The sequence below is a fragment of the Palaemon carinicauda genome, chromosome 2 (assembly GCF_036898095.1).
Source record: "Palaemon carinicauda isolate YSFRI2023 chromosome 2, ASM3689809v2, whole genome shotgun sequence".
NCBI lineage: Eukaryota > Metazoa > Arthropoda > Malacostraca > Decapoda > Palaemonidae > Palaemon > Palaemon carinicauda.
Window position 1 is genome coordinate 809,555 of NC_090726.1, and position 24,479 is coordinate 834,033.

At 40.0% G+C, this 24,479-nt stretch overlaps 1 long non-coding RNA gene across 2 annotated transcripts in view; it reads right to left on the minus strand.

Annotated features, from left to right (window-relative positions):
- Positions 1–1,505: 1,505 nt before the first annotated feature.
- LOC137614965 (uncharacterized) overlaps positions 1,506–24,479 on the minus strand; it is a 31,392-nt gene continuing 8,418 nt past the window's right edge. For both annotated transcript variants that reach the window (XR_011039158.1, XR_011039159.1), the window contains exons 2-3: positions 9,515–9,618; positions 1,506–6,009 (exon numbers count right to left, since the gene is read on the minus strand). This is a non-coding gene — a long non-coding RNA (uncharacterized lncRNA). The remainder of the gene's footprint in view (positions 6,010–9,514; positions 9,619–24,479) is intronic.

Genomic DNA, 24,479 nt, shown 5'->3' on the forward strand with positions numbered 1-24,479 from the left:
TTTACTTCTTTTCCATTCTAGAAATATTATTTTTTTTCGAATAGTTTAATTTTATATTTTATTCAACAATTAACGTAACTCTGTAAGCGCTGGAATCTGCCTTATAGAGTAATTTAAATGACATAAGTCTTTTACCATTTATATTCAGGAGAGCTTCAAACTATTCCTGGAGCCTTTAAATTACAATCCCGATATCATTGTTTGTAAAATTGTCAATGAAATATTAAAAAAAAAAAAAAAAAAAAAGGAAAGCATTCAAGGGCCTAGTAACATTGCTTCCTCAGAAGATAACTTTGCATTAAGATTCTGGTTACTAGGTGGGACAGGGGATGGCCTTGGTGGGCTTTCCTTTTCCTTTTTTTTTTATTAATAAGTTTAAATTTCTCGTAGAGAAAGCACTGCTTACTTACACAATCATAAAATATGCAACTTCAAATGCTGAGCTTCAAACGCACCAACAGCGAGTGAAAATAAAAGAAAACGGACTGACTGGTAAACAAAGAAAACGAGACGTTTGTCATAGAGTGCTCTAGTTGATTAAGGGTGACTCGCCTAAGAATCTTTCTTAGTCGAATCGTGAGCTTAATGCATGACAAACGTTAAGTTTTCTTTGATTATAGGGCGTTTAAAGCTTTCAGAAAATGGGGTTTCAGGAATTTGATACATATACATGTCATTGACTTCATAAGTGTTTGTATTTCAATCATATAAGTAAACTGATAACACTGAAACCTGTCTCATGTTTGACATTGAATCTTCTACAATAAAAGTCTTTACCGAATTTCCAAGTTTTCTTTTGCCATATCGTGTTAAGGGGAAGCTTTAATTATAAATTTAGGTATAATTTTGTATCTAAAATATAAGTCTAATAGCTTCAGGATTTAATAAAATTTCACAGGCTTTTGAGGAATATTATCTATTGGAAATAATAAGGCCAATACAATTATGACTTTAGTTAGGGAAAAGAACCTTCTTGACAGACAGCTGGATTAAGAAGCGACTTTTGTCCAAGATGAATACGAGACTGGTCGACCATCTTGACTTACAATATATCATTTAACACGAGTAGGCTACTGCTTCTCTCATCACCAGTTGGGGGGTGGGGTAAATGAAATCTGTATGTTGGGGGGTCAATAACAGTCCAAATGCAAGTGGTTAGTTAGGAGAAAGGACTACTTCATGAGTATCTTGGCCTTTTCTGGGGAATAAGGTTATTTGCTGGTGCAAGAAGGGGGAGGGGGGCGTTTAGGGAGAATACTCTGTCATATGAGGTTTATTTTAGGGAGAATACTCAAGCTGGTCGTTACCCTTTTTTATATATATATATTTTTTATTTTCCTTCAAGGTTTTCTTTAACATGTGTACCAGGGAAACTAAAATATAAATTGTAATAATACTTATGACTTTTATTTCAGTTCTTAAGATGTTACATTTTTCAAGTATATCATACATTTAAATATGGTAAATACATCTTGCAATGTTTGAATACGGTTAATAACAGTTTAATAACCTTTACAAAGTATAATAAAATTTTAATGGTCACTTAAAAGGTGTGTTCACTATGCTATAGAAAACGAAGCCGTAGAGCCATTTTCTTTTTCGTAGATAGCCCACTGGGCACACTGCCAACAAGCTCATAAATTATTAAAGGATTTAATTACAATTAAGTGACTTGCCAAACTAAAACCGTACAAACGCCAACAAAACAATATTTCCATTTAATTATTCGAAATATTTCTTAAAGGGTGCTACTTGATAAGGTCTATTTCATGAGAAAAATTGGTATAACAAAATACTTGAAGATATAAGCGCTATGGTCTTGAATCATAATTTATGGCAAAAAAGGCGAAATATATCTATTGAATAAGTAAACCTAGAATGCTCAATAGACCAGTAATATGGGCATTACTAACTATTTGTCATATTCCAGCTTCATTATAGTCAAGAGCTGGAAAGGATTCATTCATGCTAATCAGAAGATATATGAATAAGTTGTCTAATTAGAATCAACCTCTTTACTCATAACATAAACGAGACATATAAAGTTAAGCAATCCTGGGGCGTTATTTTTTAATAACTCCTATAATTAATGGTCAAGTCTAAAGCCCTGTCCACACGATCGTGCATGCGCGACGGCCAAACTGATATTAGGCCACAATAGTTAGTAAAAATGAGAGTTGATGACGTCAGAAGCGGGGAAACTAAAGGCAGGGATTTGGCACACTGTATGATGCCAGATCAGTCTGTGGTTTTCCCGCTTCTGACGTCATTAACTCGCATTCTTACTAACTATTGTGGTCTGGTATATCTCTTTGCCCGTAGGGCATGCTCGATCGTGTGGACAGGGCTTAAGATTTACTTGTTTTCAAAATTGAAAAAAAATAGGAAAGACCAAACTCATATGATTGAGCTTGACTCTGTAAAACTTCTACTTGGTAAGCTATAGCTGGAAATGCCTCATCTGACCTATATAGGCACACAGTCTGTTTGGCGTTGACTTTAGTATCAATAAAATATTGAAACTGTGCAAATCAAATCAGGTTATCTTGGAAATAGTCTACTGAATATCTGTTCAGAGAATCATTCCCTCATATACAAGACTGGTCCTAATTTTGTTTGTTTTGAGTGAGAAACAAACTCTGTCTTCAACTTCTCTTGTAGGGGATATTGAAAAATAAACTCCCCGTTAACACCAGGATTGCTCACAAATCAATTTTATGATGGATGAAGAATTTTATTATGATTAGCTATTCAAATATCTTGTACTCACTATTATGAATATCCGGCTCTGACTGTAATGAACTCAGAATGTAACTAAAGTAGTCAGTAACGCCCATATTACTTACGTCAAAATGTAGGGCAATCTACATGTAGTTATACCGTTAGTACTGGTGTCACTTTTTTATAAATAATCATTAAAGACCTTTGCTATAGTATTTTCAAGTATTTTCGTCCATAAATATTTTCCTTGTGTAATTAACAATATTGAGTAACGCCTATTTACAAAATATTTGAAATAATAACTACGAGCAATGTGCATTTATAAGTTGTACAAACATTTCTTGTCTGTCATGTTTTAATGATCAATATTTGTATCTAATAAAATAAATGACAAAAGTAATTTATTGTATTTAAAAAGCAACTGGTTTTAAGCATTTGATAACGGCTTAATCTTCTTCAACAAACATCCTATTTATATGAAGTAATATTTTAGATTTACAAAGAAACTACTTATAGAACCACCTTCGGTAGGTTTAAAACACATCTACATTCTTAAAATTGAAAATTTTAACCACAGATTTACCCTCTAAATCTCATATTTTGTAAGTACAAACATTTAAATATTCCTTCAAAATGGTATGTTATAAGGAATTTCACAGATATTCACCAAACTTATCTTTTTTAGCTTCCCTTTAGATTACTCCTCCCCTTTGTCTTAAATTTTTCCTTAGGTGCAATTCCTAAATCCCATCAAGTTTTCCAACCTACACATCAAGAAATATCAGTTAGAGGAATCTCTTTACAAAATATCATTCTTAACCCTTCCATTGGGTATAACCACTCCTTTAAAACTTTCAGGAATAATCATGAGGTTTTACAATATAATCACTTAGAACATCTACTTTAAAAAAAAATTCTTTGAAGGTTAATTTTTAACTATTTCACTGATGGTTCCGTTTTCTTTAAGACTACCATAACAAATTGAATTGCTGTTTCTTTCATAAAACCCTTTTAATACAAATCAAACTTGTAAAATGGTTCAAACTACACCCGTTAACAGTATCGGCTATGTTCTACACTAGTTAAGGGGCTCTTTTGTATGAAGAATTTACAAAGCTTAAAACCAGTAGACAGATTTTATCCTTTTAATAACAATTTTGTCATTCATTCTATTGTTTTAAAACCAATTCACATTCAGTAGATTGAAGAAAAATATAATTTTCTACTGCAAACAAGCATTTCGAATGTTATATGTGACCAAATAATTGAAATGGAATTAAGAAAAAATATATACAAAATTATTAAACACACATGATATAAAGTTTTGAGATTAAGCTTACAAACACCTTACGGAAAAAGTTGAGAAAAATCTTAAGCTTACTCTTTATATTGTGGATGTAACCTAGAGAGAGAGAGAGAGAGAATTATACTAGACCTTAGATACTGTACAATGATTTCCTTCACAACCAATTAAAAATTATTGCCTTAACTTTCTTTGCTTCCCACTACACAAGATAAATAGATTACTTGCTCGCAAAAAAATGTAGACCTATCTGATAAATAAAAAGCGAAAACTTTGTTCTTTTGTATATGAAAATTAAAGTTCCATTGCTTTATATGGAATTTTTAGTTAGGCCGAATTTAATATTGCAAGACGGTTATTTGGAAAAATATAAGCCAAATCATAAACTAGTATTTTTTTCCTTCTCTAGTAGATTTACAATCCCAGCACTTATACACAAGTTCATTTCTAGAATATGGTAAACTAATTCTTCCCCCCAACCCCTCAAGAAAAGAAGGGACTAAAAAGCAATAGCAAGCTGTGGATAGTTAGAGAGCCAGAATTTATCAATCCAATAGCTACCATCTTAAAAGCATCTGTGTAAATACCTTTTAAGAGAACACAGGCCTGGTATGGATTCAACGTTGTGTAAAAGAACAATCAATGACAGTTGCTAATAATTCGGATGACAGAAGAAATGAAATCATATACATAGACAAAGATTAAGTGATATTCATAAGGTCAAGTAAATAGTTGCAGGTTACACCCACTTCCAATTAATGTACTTTGATATATAGTTTACGGAATGAATTCAGATCAATTGCTAAAAAGGCGATTAATATAAATAATTTCCGTTGTCAAACATTTCAATAATTTGTTTATAGTAGGCTACTTCACACAATTCTACAAATGATATGATCTATAAATTTGAGGTTCAAAGGAAATTAAAATTTGATTTGACATGTAGTTGATGAGAATTAAAAAACAAATTTCTAAGAAAAACGTCGTTCCTCATTTATAATTGTTGGTCTTAATTGGTTTTTAAAGTTCAAAGCCCTCATTTTCAAACAACTTCCAACAATACATATAAAACCAATCTATTTGACATTACCTGTAATAATTCCAGTTTATTATTTCAAGAGGTATTAGGAATCCGTTATCTGTCAGTATATTCGTATTCACCAACTGTTTGCAGTTTCCACGCAACTAAACGAATGATTGTGACAAGAAAATTGCAATCTGAATTCTAATTATAAAGTCAAAAAAGGTCATAAATGTTGATCTGGACCTAATTATGAAGTTAAACTTAGATGTTTGGAATTTACCAGAAAAATTGTATCAAACAGGCTTAGAATTAAAAACTAATTAAAATGAACTTTTTATGCACTAACTTTGCAAAGATCAAGAGTGAATAAAAGACTTGCTACTAGCCTGAGTAAAAGCTGATACCTTTGATAATTAAACTCACGGATTCCAGATATACAGTAAACACCGTATGATAAAATTGAACTAATCTGGTAATATCGTTGCTGCAAAAGTTCATATTACTTAGTTATTGTAACTCTATTCGTTTTATTTTCCCCTTCAATTTGTGATTACTATTGAACCTTTGGGATATAAATGAGGTGACCATTGTAACACACAACCCACCTTAAAACCTCAGTAACTTTTCAACTAAGCATTTAAAGATATTTGAAATACTGAAATATTTCTTGTAAGGGTATTTTTGTAGACCAGAAAAGTTTGATGATAGACTGTCCCGCTTCAGTTGAGACAATTCGCTGGTGCTCATTTTGATATCAGAAATTAACCAAATTAATCTGGTATTTTCTTTCCCTCCGTAGCTTTCTGGGATTTTTTCTGTAGTAAATCCCCGATTATTCGCAGCAGATCTTCATCTAGATGTTAATAGGAATATTTCATTACACTTAGTACATAATTCTTTGCGGTTCAATTTCCGGTTTTAAGCTGGAGGCTATGAACAATTTTCTTCTCTTGATTCGAATCTGAAAAATAAATGAAAGATGTTAATTGTACAGATATATCAGTCTCATTCAAATATTTTACTAGGTACTTCAGTATCAATGCTACATATTATTAAAATAATCTGCACGATAAACTATAAAGAATATCAAATATTCTAATGTATCAAATATAAAGTACAAACATAATGACAAACTAGACATGTCCATGATATTTACTGTACAATAACAAGTATTACACATGAAAATACTATATATATCTGGTAAAGTGGAAATGTATTACAGTACCTCCTAAATCCTAACACGGAAATAATTCACTGCAATATTCAAATGACAGGCATTTGATACACCACTGACTAACAGAACTTCCCCTATTCTTCATTTCTTATCTAGAGATAATCAATAAACCAATTTCCGTGAATAAAACATTCTACCTTTTACACCAGAGCATACCTGATCAAACACAGACAATGCTCATAAAATACTTATAAAAAAAAAAAACTAAAAATAAGGTATGTATAATTTCTGAGTAAATATAGAAATGACTGACACGGCAACAGTATCAGGTGTAAAATATTGCTTAGTACAGCATGCAAGAGTATATTGTTGAGCAAATAAACAATTTCCTAAATTTCCAGTTTCCTAAAAAAAAAAAAGACCAAATTTCTGAATTTATCAAGCAAATTAAGACACGTGTAATTGAAATTTCCAACTAAATTTTCATTATATATTGGATGGATCTTCCATAAACTAACTCTGGCTATCCTTTCATATTAATTTATCTAAATTGATTTTCTGGTTAACCTTCAATCAGTAAACCAACTTGATCTACCAATCTTCACCTTCTCACCTTAAACTATTTAACAACTTATTTCGCACTCTACTTTGCTAACGTTGTATAAGTTCATTAATGATCTTATACAACGTTATTGTTTTTGACTTACTGAGTATAGTTCAGCTGTGGACTAAACTGACAACCTGGTATTATCGGAGTCTCGTCTTTAACGTTAAACAAGGGAGAACAATATGCCTTTGCTAATGATTAACCAATGTTACTATGAATCAATGAAAAATTTAGTCAGCCATATATATAATATTTATATAATAATGCCTTTACCCAACATTGGCTGCCTTATCCTGCCTTTATCTACCATTAGCTGCTCTATCCTGTCTTTCTCCCTTTACCAACATATTGCCTAATCAAATTTTCAATCTTATTTTACATATAACAAATTAATTATTTTGATTATTATAGTGAGTTTACATCACTGAATATTTGGCATGAGTGGGTAGGACTTACAATTGCAAGCTCCTAGTATTTACAGTAGTATTTTAAATTTAAGCTTCAGGTTATATACTGTAACTATGTTAATAACAAACAATGGCCTAAGTTAATCCCTCTATCTTACAAACCTAAGAATTAATAAAAATATCATCATAAGATCAGGAATTATAGTCTTTTACTGTATTCCTTTTAGTGAATTGGATGTGCAACCTTTACAGACATCTGTATTGATATCAGGAGGATTGTAAAATAAGCTTCATATAAACAGATCCGTAATATAAAGCATTAAATGGAATATGTTGCCTGGGTATGCAACTAAAATATATAACTAATAGAGCAGTCAAATAAACTGCTCTTATAGTTTTTATATAATAATGTAACCATATTTTTAAAGAGAGTTGAAATATCAAGTGAAAACTGCATGGTCTAAGAAAAATTTCATGCAGCAAACTATTGTCTTTTCTTCTTGAAACATGTACTTGATTAACAAGTCAGGGAGACTGGTGCTTATGCCAGAATTCCTTTGTAACTTATGAGATTCATGAGTGATGTAATTTGTAGGGAGACCTTGCATCACTGCTCCGATACAAAACTGCTTAGTCATAGTGAGTAGTAGTTATAATAAGATGTATTCCATAGTTAGATTTGTGCTGTTCTCACTGTACTGTACTTGTGTGCTATACAGCAAGTCATGAATAGATGAGTCAGGTATTAAGTGCTTAGGATGACACGCCTGTTGAACACATTATACAGTTGGTGAGTGTTGGTTTAGTCTCTTCGGTATAAGTGCACGCTGAACTCTCTTAACTGTATGTTGTGATGAAAGGGAGTATAGAGTATAGCTGTGGTTGCACACTGAACTCCCTCAACTGTTTTATATGGGGAAAGATGGTTATAGCGTGTATGAGTAGGTGAGCTCGTAAATGGTAGCGCGCTCTGAATTCCTCGCCCCTAACTTTACTTGGCGAGTGGTTAAGCGCGCTAGTCTTTCCATTCTCTTGTTAAAGAACAGAAGTTTCTCCCTCGTAAGCGTTTAAAACCATGAAGTGCAAGTCCCAAGGAGACTGGCCTCATCAAGTTCCATGAGCTTTGTTGAACCTCGGAGAGGTACAATGTAGGCAATAACATGAAGATATAGCCAACGAGACTCGTCGATGGGAGAGGCAGCGAAGGGATGTTGCTCTTGAGTCATTGTACCCTGGCAGCATGAAGAGAGAGGCTGTGACTGCTTCACCGTCTGTGGCAATAACCTTAAAAGGTTATAGCCTACAAGACTCATCAATGAGAGATGGCGACAGCAAGTGGTAGCTTACGATACTTAATTTGTACACTGAGGGTATGATGCCGAAGAGCAGGTACTGCAAGCAGTCCCCCAACTCCTCCCCCGTTGAACTATGAAGAGCTTTGTGGGATGGACGAATCCAGTAACCGTTGGAGGAATCCTCTGGAGGGAAAACCATCCGGTGAAGATCGTCTATCCTCGGGGTGGGAAAGGGCAAACATCCTCTGTTGCTGCTGTCAGCAATTCTCCCAGTACAAGGGTAGATTACTGGACAGTGGTTGGTGAAGGTTAAATCTCCCTTGGAAAGGTAAGTTGTCCAACACCTGGAGGCGGACCTCTAGGTAGAGCTCTATGCTTTCCGTCAAAGAGCAGAGCTAAAGTTGAAGGTCACCACCAAGTATTGCCTATGTATCATGGCCAAAGCTAGTTTCTGGGTTACCCCAGAAGGAAATCCCAAAGGGACTCTGTCTGTCTCTCCTCTCCTTCCTATAGAGAAGCAATAGGAATGAAGGTGAAGAGAAAAGGAAATTTTTTAAATTTTAGGCAAGTTGGTCTTTAATAGGTTTTAAAACAGAGTAAAGAGGAGGAAATCATAAAATGTCCGTTTTCCTCCAAGCATAACTGCTAAGTGGCTTGCGTTGGCTACTGCATATGTGAGTGGGGTGAGTGGTGGGTCTACCTCCTGTTAATCCACACTAAATAGTTTCAGCTGTCGCCGAAATGTTTCTCCATAGTAGAGAGCCGAAATGTATGTATTAGGTACAAGAAAAATTATGATATAAATTTAATCTTACTCAATCCAAAACCTTACCTGTCCTAACGCAATCTATTGACAAATCTATAATAATTCATAAAAGAGCTAATCTAATTTCAATCAACTTGGACAATTTAACCTTAATCTACTAGCATGTCACAATATTTTATAAAAATCAAATCTAACAAACTATTTTCGTTAACGTTACCTTTAAAGTTCCAGCTGATGCAGATAGCGGGTATTTGCAGATTCGATGCTCATTGAAGAGAAATAAAATTGTAAACCTTCATTAGCTCATTGCTCAAGATGCACCTAAGATGAAGAAACAAGCATTTGTGAAAATATTTAAAAAATGATATTTTTATTATAAAATAAATTTTTGAACATACTTACCCGGTGGATATATATATATATATATATATATAGCTTAAGTCCCTGATGTCCTGGCAGAAATTCAAAACTCGTGGCAATCGCAGATTGGGTACCTAGGTGTACTACTAGCACCACCACTCGCCAGGTACCTGGAACCATTCCATGAATCCTCAGATCTTCCATGCCCATAAGTCTCTAGAGGGGAGGGAAGGGAGGGAGTTGAATTATATATATCCATCGGGTAAGTATGTTTAAAAATTTATTGTATAATGAAAATATAATCTTTAAACATCTGACTTAGCCAGTGGATATATATATAGCTGATTAACACCCTTGGTGGAGGGTCAGAGACAGCCAACATTGTTGGAGTATTATTCAAGTGTTTAAGGAAAAACAAGCTTAAGGCTTCGTACCTGATAAGGAAGCTGACTTTTATGATTCTCTGCCTCATTAGTCTGCTGTCCTTACGAGATCCAGCGATCCACTCAGGGGCTGAAAGACCTCTAGGAGCTGTCAAAATGGTGTAAATACCTCACTATGGCAGGACCTCAACCAATACCTTTGTTCTGGGTGCTCTCAAGGAACAAGTTTGACCACCTGCTAAAATTAATAATTGTGGAAGACTGTCGACCAATCTCCACAAACAACCATAAAATATAATAGTTACAAGAGAAGAAAAAAGGTATTAGGATTAGGGGAATGTAGTGGTAAAGCTTTCACCCACTACTGCACTCGCTGCTACGAATGGACATAAAAGTGTAGCAGTCCTCATAAAGAGTCTGGACACGTTTCAAATAATGTGAGGCGAACACAGATTTACTCCTCCAAAAGGTTGTGTCCATAATGCTCTGTAAAGATCGATTCTGCTTGAAAGCTACAGAAGTTGCCACAGCTCTGACTTCGTGCGTCTTCACTTTCAGCAGTTTGAGGTCTGCCTCACCACAGTGAGCGTGAGCCTCTCTTATCAAGTGCCTGATAAAATATGATAGGGTGTTCTTTGACATAGGTAAGGAGGGCTTCTTGATTGAACACCATAGAGCTGACTTGCCTCGTGATTCTTTAGTTCTGTCTACATAGAAATTAAGTGCTCTTACAGGGCACAGGACCTTCTCCATTTCCTCACCAACCACATCGGAAAGGTTTGGAATCTCGAAAGACTTCGGCCATGGATGAGAAGGGCATTCGTTCTTAGCCAAGAAACCAAGTTGTAAGGAGCAGATAGCTTTGCTATTTCCGAAGCCAATATTCTTGCTAAAGGCATGAACTTCACTGACTCTTTTAGCTGCTGCCAGACTGACTAAGAAAAGTCTTTACAGTGAGATCTTTAAAAGAAGCAGAGCGTAAGGACTCAAAGCTGTCACTCATGAGAAACTTCAGGAAAACATCCAGATTCCAGGCTAGTGATTCTAGTTGACGATCCTTAGAAGTCTCAAAGGATTTGAGGTCTTGAAGGTCTTTGTTGCTAGAGAGGTCCAAGTTCCTGTGCCTGAAGATGGCCGCTAGCATGCTCCTGTACCCTTTAATGGTAGAGGAAGAAAACTTGCGTTTTCTCCTAAGGTCTAAAAAAAAAGTCAGCAATTTGGGTCAGAGAGGTACTGGATGAGGAAACTGAGTTGGCTCTGCACCAATCTCGAAAAACCTCCCATTTGGACTGGTAGACCTGGAGGGTAGAGGTCCTCCTTGCTCTAGCAATAGCTTTAGCTGCCTCCTTCGAAAAGCCTCTAGTTCTTGCAAATTTTTCGATAGTCTGAAGGCAGTTAGACGTAAAGCTCGGAGGTTTTGATGGAACCTTTCCAAGTGCGGTTGTCTGAGTAGATCTACTCGTGTTGGCAGGTTTCTTGGTATGTCCACCATCCATTGTAGTACCTCTGTGAACCATTCTCTCGAGGGCCAGAGGGGAGCTACTTGAGTCAATCTGGTTCTCTCGTGAGACAAACTTTTGTAATACTTGGTTTCTCCTGCTGAGGCTGTCTGCCATCACGTTCTTCTCTCCTTGGATGAACCTTGTGAGTAAGGTTACATTTCTTTCCTTTGCCCAAACTAGAAGCTCCCTTGCAGTCTCTAAAGGGACGTGTGTGTTCCGCCTTGTTTGGATATGTAGGCCAAGGCTGTGGTGTTGTCGGCATCTACCTGCACCACCTTGTTTAGAACCGACCTTACGAAACCTTGAAGGGCCAACAGGACTGCTAACAGCTCCTCCTGGTTGATGTGGAGGCTCTCTTGATCATTTGTCCACAGACCCGAGCTCTCCAGCTTGCCCAGTGTTGCTCCCCACCCCGAGTCCGAGGTGTCGGAACACAACACAAGGTCTGGGCTCCTTTGCTCCATCAAGAGACCCTCCTGAAGTTTGGTTGGGTCGTTCCACCAATGGAGGCAACTTTTTACAGACTCTGGAAGTGGAATACTTTCCGTCTCTAAGCCCTTCTCCTTGTCCCAATGGTGAGTGAGGTGAAATTGAAGAGGGCGGAAATTTAGTCTTCCTAGGGAGACAAACTGCTCCAGTGAGGAGTGTGTTCCCAGCAGACTCATCCACTGTCTCAGAGAACATTTTCTTTTCTCTAGGAAGAGACGAAGCTTTAGGAGGACTTGTTCTATCCTTGAGGGTGATGGAAAAGCCCGAACAGCTAGACTCAATCTCCATCCCCAAATAAAGAATCTTCTGGGATGGGATCAGTTGGAACTTCTCTGTGTTGACAAGAAGACCCAGTTCCTTTGACAATCTCAGTGTCATTTGCAGATCCTCCAGACAGTGATTGAAGGAAGACGCTCCGAGTAACCAGTCGCCCAAATACAGGGAGGCTCTGATACCTGTTGAATGCAGGAAGCTCGCCACATTTAGCATCAGCTTCGTGAAAATGAGAGGAGCGGTACTGAGGCCGAAACACAAGGCCCGAAACTGGAGGACTTCCTTCCCGTAAACGAACCTCGGGTAACGTTTGAAACTCGGATGTATGGGATATGAAAATAGGCGTCCTGGAGGTCTAAAGAGACCATCCTGTCGCCCTTTCTTACTGCTGCACAGTTTTCTGAATGAAAGCGTTGAGGGCACTTACATCCAGGACTGGTCTCCCTCCCCCCAAGTTTTTGGGAACCAGGAATAGGCAGTTGTAAAATCCTGGTGACTAAGTCCTGTACCCGCTCTACTGTCCCTTTTTCCAACAAGAGGGACACTTGTAGCAGCAATGCCTGCCTCTTTGAGTCCTCTTGGTATCTGGGAGAGAGATCTATCGGATCGTGAACTAAAGGGGGTTTCTTTATGAAAGGAATCTTGTATCCCTCCTTCAGCAAAAGAACGGACCAAGGGTCTGCTCCCCTTCTCTCCCAGGCCCACCAGAAGTTGTTCAGTCTGGCCCCTACTGCTGTCTGAAGGGGAAAGCAGTCAGACTCTGCTTCACCAAGATCTTGATCCCCTCCTTTTTGCTCTTCTCCCGTTGGGTCTGGAACTACCCCTACTGACGGATCTACCTAGAAAGGGCTGTGTAAACTGAGGCAAAGGAGTTTCTACTTTCGGTTTATGGCTAGGAAAAGAAGTCGGAAGTACTTTCCATGCTGTCTTCGAGACCAAATCATGGGTGGTCTTCTGGGCTAAAGAGGAAGCAACCTCTTTCACAAGTTCCTGCGGAAACAGAGATGGAGACAGAGGCGCAAACAGCAACTCAGACTTCTGTCAAGGGGTGACACCCATGGAAAGGAAAGAACACATCTGTGCTCTTTTCTTAAGAACTCCAGCCGTAAAAAGGGCTGCTAATTCACTAGAGCCATCTCAAACAGCTTTGTCCATACACGACAATCTGAATAATACTGTCCGTGTCAGTATTCTTAAAAGTCAAAACTTTCTTCCCCAAGGCTCCCAGAGTCCAATCGAGGAAGTTGAAAACCTCGAAAGCTCTGAAGACGCCTTTGAGAAGATGGTCGAGTTCAGAAGTCGTCCAGTAAATCTTAGTCCGTCACATGGCCAACCGACGAGAAGAGTCTACAAGGCTTGAGAAGTCTCCCTGGGCAGAGGCAGGAACTCCCAAGCCGAGAACTTCTCCTGTCTCGTACCACACACTGACCTGGAAGCTAGTCTAGCTGCAGGAAAAGAGAAAGCAGACTTGCCTTGATTTTTTTTGGACTGCAACCAGTCTCCTAACAGTCTTAACGCTCTTTTCGATGATCTAGAAAGAACCATCTTGGTAAAAATAGGCGCCTGAGCGGCCGTCTCCAATGTAAACTCCGAAGGGGGGGGGGGGGAGCGTGGAGCAACAGAAACAAAGTGATTAGGAAACACTTCCGTAAACACTTTCATGATTTTCTTAAGATCCAAAGAATGCTGTGTGGTCTTAGGCTCCTCTTCTTCTGAGAAGTCTTCCAAAATGTCAGCCTAGGAAAGGGGATCATCAACCTCATCCTCCGACAAAACTCCAGCTGAAGTAGAAATGTCTTTGCGTGCCTAACTTTTGACTGCGCGATCTTGACGCTTGGCGTTACGTTCGACAGCTTGACATTCGGCATCAACTTAACGCTCGGCCTCATGATCAACTTGACGTTCGGCGTCACGTCTAACTTGACGTTCGGCGTAATGGCGTAACTTGATGTGCGGCGTCATGGCGTGACTTGACGTGCGGCGTCACTTGGTTGACTTGACGTGCGGCGTCACTTGGTTGACTTGACGTGCGGCGTCACTTGGTTGACTTGACGTGCGGCGTCACTTGGTTGACTTGACGTGCGGCGTCACTTGGTTGACTTGACGTGCGGCGTCACTTGGTTGACTTGACGTGCGGCGTCACTTGGTTGACTTGACGTGCGGCGTCACTTGGTTGACTTGACGTGCGGCGTCACTTGGTTGACTTGACGTGCGGCGTCACTTGGTCGACTTGACGTGCGGCGTCACTTGGTCGACTTGACGTGCGGCGTCACTTGGTTGACTTGACATGCGGCGTCACGCTTGACTTGACGTTCGGCGTACTTGTCGATTAGCGTCCCATTTAGCTGCATGGCGATCGCTTTCACAAGCTTCTTTCTTTCGTTTGAAGCTCAGCTTCACGCCTGGAAGCTTGACGTTTGAGGTCAAGCTTATCAGAGTAATGACGTCCACGTTGTGAAGCTTCCTGACATTCGGGAACTTGGCGAGTTACTTCCTTATCAGCAGAGCGATACGACTGCATAAACGAGGAAAGCTTAAGCTGCATGTCCTGTAGCAAACTCAACTTAGGGTCAACTTACGGTAAAGTTGGAGCGGAAACGTCAACAACAAAATAGCCTTCTTCATCGCTCGCATCCCGCGTAGATTGCCCAGAGGTCAACAGCCAGTCACGGTAGCGGCGGAGCATGAACTGAAGGAAAACAGATCCAGGAACTTGTGCAGCAATAGGCTGGGCTGGACGCTTGTCAGAGCCAGACGTTCAAACAGGACGTTTAGCAGGAGAACCTTCTTCAGAAGAAGGAAAATGCTCTGGACTGCTCCAAAGACTACAGCCAGGCACTCGAGGCGATAAAACGCAACGCTGATCTCCTGCAACCATTTTCCTCTTGAGAGGTCTAGAAACTTGACGCCAGTCACGATTTCGACTGCTTGCTGACCACTGCATCATCCGAAGATGAGGTAAACTTGACTTCACCTTTCCCATGGTGAGGGCAAGCGTCCCGTGAAACGTCAACAGGGACGCTCGATGGGACGTCTGCTCGAATGACTACGCCTCTCGTTCCCTTCTCCCTGGGGTTGGGAGCTTGGAAGAGGTCTAAGGCTAGGTGAACGACAGGTTCGAGCAGACGCACCCTCCACAGCAATGAACACATTAACTGCACTTTTGGCACTAACACTGGCACTTTTAAGCTGATTAACATCGGACATAAGTTGGTTCCTGTTCGTAGCAAGCGACTCAACCCTAACACCAAGGGCTTGAATAACGATCATCATGTCCTTAAGTGTAGGCTCAGCGGTAACAGCAGGGGGATCAGGAACTATCACTACAGGGGAAGGATTAGGTTCAGTGACACGGGAAGAGGATAATTCTCTAGAGCGAGAAGAACTATGTCTAACTCTATCTCTCTCTAACTTAATAGTGTAGTGGTCGAAATCCAGCCACTCACTCTCAGACAACAAAATGCATTCATCACATCGATCACTTAACTGACAAACTTTACCTCTACATTTAGTACAAATGGAGTGGGGATCAATAGAGGCTTTAGGAAGGCAGGTTTTACAGCCTTTCACACACTTTCTATAAGCTGGGGAAGGGTCAGCCATTTTGGAAAATTTAAGAATGGTCAAAACAAGCAATGGTCAAAGTAAATCAAAATAAAAAAAGGTTCAAGAGAATCCGTAAGCAAAATCCAATCAAGCGAAAGCCAATAACCAATATGAGTACATCACCAAAGATACTGCAAAAATCTAGATTATAACAAGCGAATATTCCAATGATGTTGCCAGCAATGGCGGCATGGAAGATCTGAGGATTCATGGAATGATTCCAGTTACCTGGCGAGTGGTGGCGCTAGTAGTACACCTAGCTACCCAATCTGCGATTGCCACGAGTTTTGAATTTCTGCCGTGACGTCAGGGACTTAAGCTATATATATATCCACCGGCTAAGTCAGATGTTTAAAAATTCAATTTTTTATAGTTTAAAAATTCAATTTTTTATAGTTTAAAAATTCCATTTTTTATAATCATAACAGAATTGAACATGACGTTCTTACTTTTATAATTATCAAAGAGGAGCTTTCAAAAAGCAATATTACTTATTTATTTGTATTATTGGATTGACTATCTTAGGTTTAAAGTTTGCAAAATATTTCAATTTACCGACTGGCATATTTTTCAATGAACAATATTAGATAATCAGCTACTTCCTATCCTTAGAAACCTACAACTTAAAGATTCTATAATTTTCGGTGCATGAAAAAAAAAAAAGTCACTGCTATGTGTCTATCACCTATGATTCCCATCTTTGAGAGGGTCCTATGGTAATAGACATACTGTATTACTAATGAAGCTGAAAACTAGTATGTTTCCATCTGTGAGTACGGACACTTTATAAAGGGGCACTGAAGAACAGCCGGGAGAGAAGATCCCGGCCAAGTTGTCTCTCTCTAGGAACCTACCTAAAGAGCTAGCAGATCAGGATATCACTAAGCTAAGGACCCCCATCAAGTATCCCTAGGAGTCTAGTAAGGATTGGAAAGGTGGGTGGAGACACTCCACCTTCCCCTGATTGGAGAGGGTACAAATACTGGGCTCATTTACTGGTTATTTAAACCAAAGGGAAGCAGTCATTGGCTTAGCTCTGCTACTCCCTTCACGAAGCAGTAAGTGGATTCCAAGGGAAGCATATTCCTTACGCATACCAGGCCAGTGGTGATGAGCCAGTGTGAGACTACTCACCAGCAACCTGTGTAACAGCCATAGCTGCCAAAGCAGGATCTACTGTTTGATGAGCCACAAACCCATTGTGGGTAAACTCCATTACTTCCTCCTGGTAGAAGCAAGCAGCTTTTTAAAAACAGCAGAAATGAGAAATGCGTGTAAGAACTATCTTTCACTTGATCAATGGTGCAATTGCTTGGTCCCTGGTGGGACTGTTCAACTGCAATTAATAAAAGAAGCTAGCCTCCAGCTGGGCTCCTGATCTGTTTGACAGGATCCAACGATTCCGGTCAGTGGTGGGAGATCAGATACTCCCTCGTGGAAAGTGAATGTTGCTTACTTAAGGACAGGGTGGTGGTCTTATGCCAACACTAGGAACAATGAAGGGCGCTGCATACTCACCCTCACCTGGCTTACAGTACTGTTGCCTGGGTCGTTCACTTGAAATCTGGGCAACAGCTGTACTTGTTGTACTGGGCTTACTATCCCCCTGACCAACCCCGTAAGTACCGGGTAGCAGGTACGAGCTGTCACTCCTGCCAGGAAATGAAATGCACTTACTGGAAGTTCCCAGAAATTTCTTGGGAAATGCCTCCTATGAGCTTTATACTACTAATTCAGAAAATAGAATGGGAAAAGGAAGGAGGCTTTTTATTGAGGAAGTAAATGTGAGTAATCTCACATCAACCCCTGCCAGCTTTTCTTCCTTATTACGTGTGATTACATGATTCCTGAATAATAAAGTAGAGATACACTACAACTCTGTTACTTTAATTTAAGGTCTGCTTTTCTAGTCTATAGAAGGGGAACCCTACTCTCTACATGACCTTCGGTCATTTTATCGTATGCAATCCAAGGCATTCAGCATTTCACACCGCCTATTGCTTGTTTATTGTTAAATCTACATTATCTTGAAAGCCTTATTAGCTTCAGTTTCAGATGACTAGTGGGAGCTTATTGTATAGTCTCAGGGTCGCATATCTTACAGCTCTATAACCTACAGTAGACATATATCTTGGTTCCAATAATTTGAAACCATCTGCATCTATTGTCATGTCAACAAAATTTGATAGCAGCACATGTAGCAATTCTCTTAAATATTTTGTATGTCCGGTTCTTATAACTTGATGGGTTATTGTCCATATTCTAAACTCCATTCTTGCTTTAATAAGCAGTCAGTGTAAATCAATTAGTACAAGAGTGATCCTCGCTTGCGGTGGAACACCTTTTATCAGTCTTCCTCCTATGTTTTTATGTTCTGTAATTTCTTAAGTTGCACGTTTGGTACATTGTGGTAGATGGAGTTACAGGAGCCAATCCTAGTAACACAGTTCATCACAAGTCTCTACAAAATGTTCATCCAGGTACATATTTATGAAAGCAATGTTTTAAAATTATATCCAGCGGTTTATTTGGGCATTGAAAGACAAGTTGAAGTCAAGAGATACTCATAGATCACGAACTTTACTAGATATCTGGACAGAGTTATTTATGTATATTTGAATATTGCTGAAGTTTCTTGGTCTGTTTTTCTTTCCAACAACCATAAACTCTAATTTTCATCTATTTTAGTTGCTTGATTGTCATACATTTCCTAACAGTGACAAGAATTTGGTTTAGTGTTTCAGTATTATCGTCTATCTAGTTTATGGAAAAATAGAATAAAGAAGAATAGTTTACCAGCACTCCCATGTACTTCAACCTCTGCTTGTGCCTAAGGTCAATTCAAGTGAACATGATCTGAAAATGCATCTGGTCAGTTGAGAGGGGTAATGTTTTTTCTTTCAACCCAGTGATGACTAAATGAAAACACGACAGGAGAGAACTGGAGAAACATACTAAGGCTTCCACCTATGAACATGTCCATATAGAACCTGGAAGGTAGAAGTGGAATAGATTTGAACTGAAAAGGGGTAGAGGGAAAGCTAGACCAAAAAGATATGATATATGTCAGTGCTAACCAACCGAACTGACAAATGGAGACATGGACTGCCTACATCAGCACAGCTCACCAGCTTCTTACTCCTAAAACCCTTCCTAGGCAAGCTTGGGAGAGAGCACAGACGTTTGGAGCAGAGTTAGACACGTTCTGTAGGAAGAAACAACTTGTGGACTTAGCTGAGTTTTTTGCAATTTATATAGCAAAGGGCTTAGCTGCTATTGACCTTGAAGGGTTTGTGCCTTGAGAGATACTAATTAGTGGGGGAAGGTCTCAACACACAAGGCTTCCTCCTTCCCCCACTACCTCAACACCACAACTGTCGTATCTTCCAATCAGCCTAGGTGGTTTGCTATCCAGTTAAAAAAAAAAAAAAAAAAAAAAAAAAAAAAAAAAAAAAAAAAAAAAAGGATAATCTCATTCATCTGGATAACAAAATCATAGTGAACTGCCTGGAAATACAAAGTTGAACCCCTTCATTAAGCAAAGTTCGATACCTTGACCACACAACACATCGGTCAACTGGACTTGGCTACAGGTGATGTTCATTGTTTCTTGACACAAAAGCTTTAAGCCAAATCATTAATGAGGCAAGATCAATCTAGATTGGCTTGCCAGAAAACGATTTTCAGATAACATAATAGGATTAATTTTATCCAATTTTTTCCTTGAAACTTCGATACTAGTATCTATGGCATTTCGATTCAGAATGAGTCTGATGGATGAAAACTCTGTGGGATAAGAGATCTATTACTGGTCTGCAATCCCATGAGGTCTTTTTGATAAAATAAAAACAGATGGCTGCAGCAGCGTAGAGACTTGTCTCAGACTTCCTCTTAGAGTGCCCTATAGCAATAGCAGCATATTGTGCACCTACAACTGAAGGGTAAGGTCTTTTTACTTTTCTTGTTGACAGTACATCCACATCATTGGAGCTGTTATGAGGGGAGAGGAAGAAATGGTGAACAGGAGTTGGCATCTGAATTGAAACACACCGATCGTCACCTGCTTAGCAATTGAAACACATCGATCGTCACCTGCTCTGCTAAGTGAAACTGTAGCCACCTCCATTTCTCTGCCAGATGTCGGCCCACTGGTGGTTAAGTGGGGGAACTGCAGGCCCTAGAAAGTTTGAGGGCCTCGCCTCTATTTTTCTTTGCAATTCTATTTCTGAACACTTCATTGGTAAGATAGCTGACCAGAATCAAGGGGCTTTTGAGACTCCCTTGGTGTGGTTATGGGGTTATGTATACTTTTCCCTAGTTTAGGGGTTGCTCTGGAAGTTTGTCTAGGCAGAGGAGATGGCCTAGTATAGTTATTAGAGGCAGAAGGTTGAGGGCTCCTAAATGTTACTGTTAGATGGAGAAGTAAATCCTGATTGGATTTTCTCCATTGAGTCATATTTTCATAGCTTTCAGACAAGAACGAGGACTTTCAAGTGCCTCCCACTCTCTGCACTAGAGAAGTCTAAGTTCAAGGCCAAATTTCCCATTGTACCCGACTAGTGGCTTTCATGTTACTGGCCTCTGGAGCAGTGAATGTACTATTGAGAGGCTAGTTTGTCATCTGAAAAGCATGAAGCCAGTATAGAAATCGCTGTTCTATGGGCAAAGAAGAGGGATGAAAGTCCTGTATTGCGCAAGACCGCCTATGCTTCGAAAAGGAGGAGACTGGATTATAGATGATCAGCCTGCTTTCAGAAAATCTTTCTGAGCCAATATCTACATATGAAGCTTGTCAAATGCCACCTCAGGTAGTTCTGATGCAGCGTTCTAGTCGTTTCGTACCCTGTGGTGCACAGCACAGTCTCTATTGCCACTTCCCTGCCTTTAATCGGTGATCTAAGGGGCTTGCCAAGGTCGTAAAGCCTCCTGATCAGGGACAGGACTTGTAGGAAGGAAGACTAATTACACCCCCTCGGACTCAGCAATATGGATCAGCTGCTTGTGGCACCCATCCTACAGATTCATGGAAGTCATCACTCCCGGAGAAGCCCCTATTCTCTGGAGAAGAATCGTGCCGATTCTCATCCTGTTCAAACGCCATACACACACTCCAAAGAGGGTTGGGGATTATAATTTGTCTGTGATCTCCTTTTTTGTGGAATTTAAAGGTCTTGCATGCAAAATATTTCCATTTGCTGAGGAACTCCTCTGCCTACTACGTGGCAAATGACATAAGGAGGATCATCGGGATCTATCCTATGAAAAGGCCTAAGAACTTTAGTCAACCTTTTAGCCTTCTTTTGGGAGTCTCTGCACTTCCCTCATTGAATCCTTTTGAAAAGGGTGAAAAAGGGTCCTATATCACTTCTTAGTGGGCATCACCTTTCTTTAGGAGAAAAAAAAAGTGGTTAATGAGATGAAAACTGCTTCATTGATGGTTCGGGGCTCTCAAACAGAGAACCATTGATAACTTTGATCGGAGACAATCTGTATTTTCTACAAAGGAAATGCATCTCAGTGACTCGCTGCCTATGCACCTGCAGATAAGGATCTGCCACCCAAGCCCAGTCAATCTCACCGGGGTCTTTTCTTATTTTCAGCAACAATTACTTAACTGTACCATTTGAGTGCATAATTAGTGTGTTAGCGCCCATCTTTATTATCTATCCCACGTAGAGACGAGAAGTTTGCAAGCCAACCAGTGAGTGAGGTTGTATTCAAATAGATTTGAGCGCACCAGAAAGTGACAGTAAAGTTAGAGTAAGGATTGTGAATAGATAGGTGTACTTTCTTCCATGACCAAAAATAAAACAGCGCTAGCAGAGGTCCTCCCGTAGGCGAACACCCTAGCAGGCATGCGGGAGGGTGAGCTGTCAATTGCGAGCAGGTGAGAGGGTGAACGATCAATCTAGAGCAGATAAGAGGATGAGTAATCAATCGAAACCAGGTGAAAAGGGTGCATGATTGATCATGAACAGGAAAGAAGGTACGCAATCGATCTTGAGCAGGCAAGAGGGCGTGGGATCTATCTCGACAGCTGAGAGGGGAAGCGATCATTCATGAGCAGGTGAAAGGGTGTGAGATTGATCGAGAGCAGGTGAGAGGGTGTGAGATTGATCGAGAGCAGGTGAGAGGGTGTGAGATTGATCGAGAGCAGGTGAGAGGGTGTGAGATTGATCGAGAGCAGGTGAGAGGGTGTGAGATTGATCGAGAGCAGGTGAGAGGGTGTGAGATTGATCGAGAGCAGGTGAAATGTTAGGCGACAGATCGCGAGTAGGTTAGAGGATGCATGGCTGATGGTGAGCAGTTAAGGTTGCAGTAAGAAATCATACATTTGTGATGGTGGTTTCTCAAAACAGCTTGTGAACATATAGTAGCATACCTAACATAGCTCTAATTGATCACTAACCGGTGAGATGATGCTCCCATAGTAAAACAGGAGCGCCAACAGATCCACTATCACGAGCATGAGTGATTAAGTTCTCTTACATGCTCACAGTCACAAACAGCTGAGGGGAAAGCAAAGTAGCTTGAAATCTCGCTGTCTTTTTCAGTTCTCGCTGAAGGATTGACCAACACTTTCTCCCATCGAAAGAGAAACAGGAGTGACTCATAGGAAACTACTATCAATTGGTCTTCAAAGACTAATCATCCAATAAGGGAAAAGGAAGGGCAGTGGCCTTTTTTCTTCAGTCAGACAGCGTGTACGAAGTCAACTGATTACGTGTCTGAGGCCGAGGTAAGTTCTTGTTGCAGATGACCTGGCCCTTACTGCCAGGCAATGGCTCTTGCACACTTGCAGCTCATAGTGAGTAACTTAAGAGGTAAGAATATATGCTCGAACAGCAGTAGTCTCCCTTGGTTCCATAAGCATCATAATATAAGATGAATGTGTGAAAGTTATACCCTGTTATGGTTTATCAGCTCCCCTCTGTCCGTCTGGGAAGGCGAGTGCTTCAAATGAGTGCACCTGTCATGATCAGTAGCTTTGCAATAATCGAATGCTTGCGTAATCTCAATCCCGTGTTGAGGATAGAAGACAATATCTCCCCTTGGGGAGAGAGCTATGGGAGGAGCACACTAATCCATTGGAAGGTGTGAAGCTGTCACTTGCTGAGCACGTTGTTTTGTGTGTATATCAGAAGTACCCTATCATTAGATGTGTGGCGAGGAAGGGTTTACGAATCTAGTCAGGGAAGGTTGTGATTGTAAAGAAGCCCATTCATCGATGAATGATGATTCATTCCAAACCCACCGCTGTCTCACAGACATATTGCTTGCGATTACATGCATCAAATATAGGAGGATTAGTCTCCCTTTTGGGTAGAACTTATTCCTATCAATTCAGTTTTCTTTCTGAATTCATAAGGGGTAATCAGTAAAGTCTAACTAGAACAGAATATTAGCTGGCCGCTTGAGTTCAGACTCAAGGGGCTGAAAAATATTCCCCTTTCAATGGATTAAGTTCAAAGGTGAAGCACAGGAAAAAGTTTCCAAAGAGTTAAAGAAAATTTTAAAGCAAAGTTAGAAAAGATGCTGATGGTGTGTCTGTTATTTAGTGGCAAGAATCAAAGTGACTGTTCAGTGTACTGTCAGAAGGAGCGGGGTTTCTCCTCTGCCGACTACTAACTACCAGCTATTGATGACACCTTGTTATGACAAATTCGGAGATAATTTGTATTTTTCCTAGCCATACAAACCTTAGCTATTTACATAGGGTTTACTTTCGGCGTAGCTGAAAATGACGAGCCATTAGATTTTAACGAGGGTTAACTACCCCCGCGCTAGTTAGCAAGGGCGTAGGGGAAGGGGTAGCATGCTACTCCTACCCCCCTCCACCGGTGAATTGTCTCATTTCACTTAGAGGTAGGACTTGTCTTGGGGGACAGGGCTAGCGGGCAAATATGTGTTAATAGCTAAGGTATATGGTTAGGAAAAATACAAATTATCTCCGAATTTGTCATTTGTTCCGTAACCGGAATACAAACCACGCTATTTACATAGGGTGACTTATTACCCCTTAGGAAGGGTGGAAAGTCCCCAGCCTTACTGGCTTTGGCTTTACCCAGGGACTCAGAATCCGAGTGAGCAGCACACGAGAAAAAAAAGAGTCCCTGCACCTCACAAGTTCCTTGCTCTGCAAGGAACGTGTGGCCTACATAAGCTTGTGTGTGGAGGAATAGTGTGTGACTCGTCCTAGGAAGTTGACCTGGAGTCCTTTAGATGGAATTCTAGGCTAGGACGTTCCCAATACCACCTCGTCAGGGTATGGGAGGACGCGACAGTATAAACTTAATACTAGGAACACAAGGGAGCATGGTTTACCTGCAGAGGTTGAGGTCGGCTATGCAGAGACCAGGATGCTGCTTTCCCCAAGAGAGGGGAGGATGAAGAAAGAAGTAAGGGCCAGACATACTCTTTCATTCACGCAGACTGAGACCGGGTAACAATGCCCTCAACCTTCTGCTACCTGTCCAATAAGGAGCCTGAGGTTAGACCAGCTGTTGTGCAGCCACCACAGGGCCGATAGAAAAAGTATCGAGGCTCCTGTGGGTCACGTCCTGCAGGT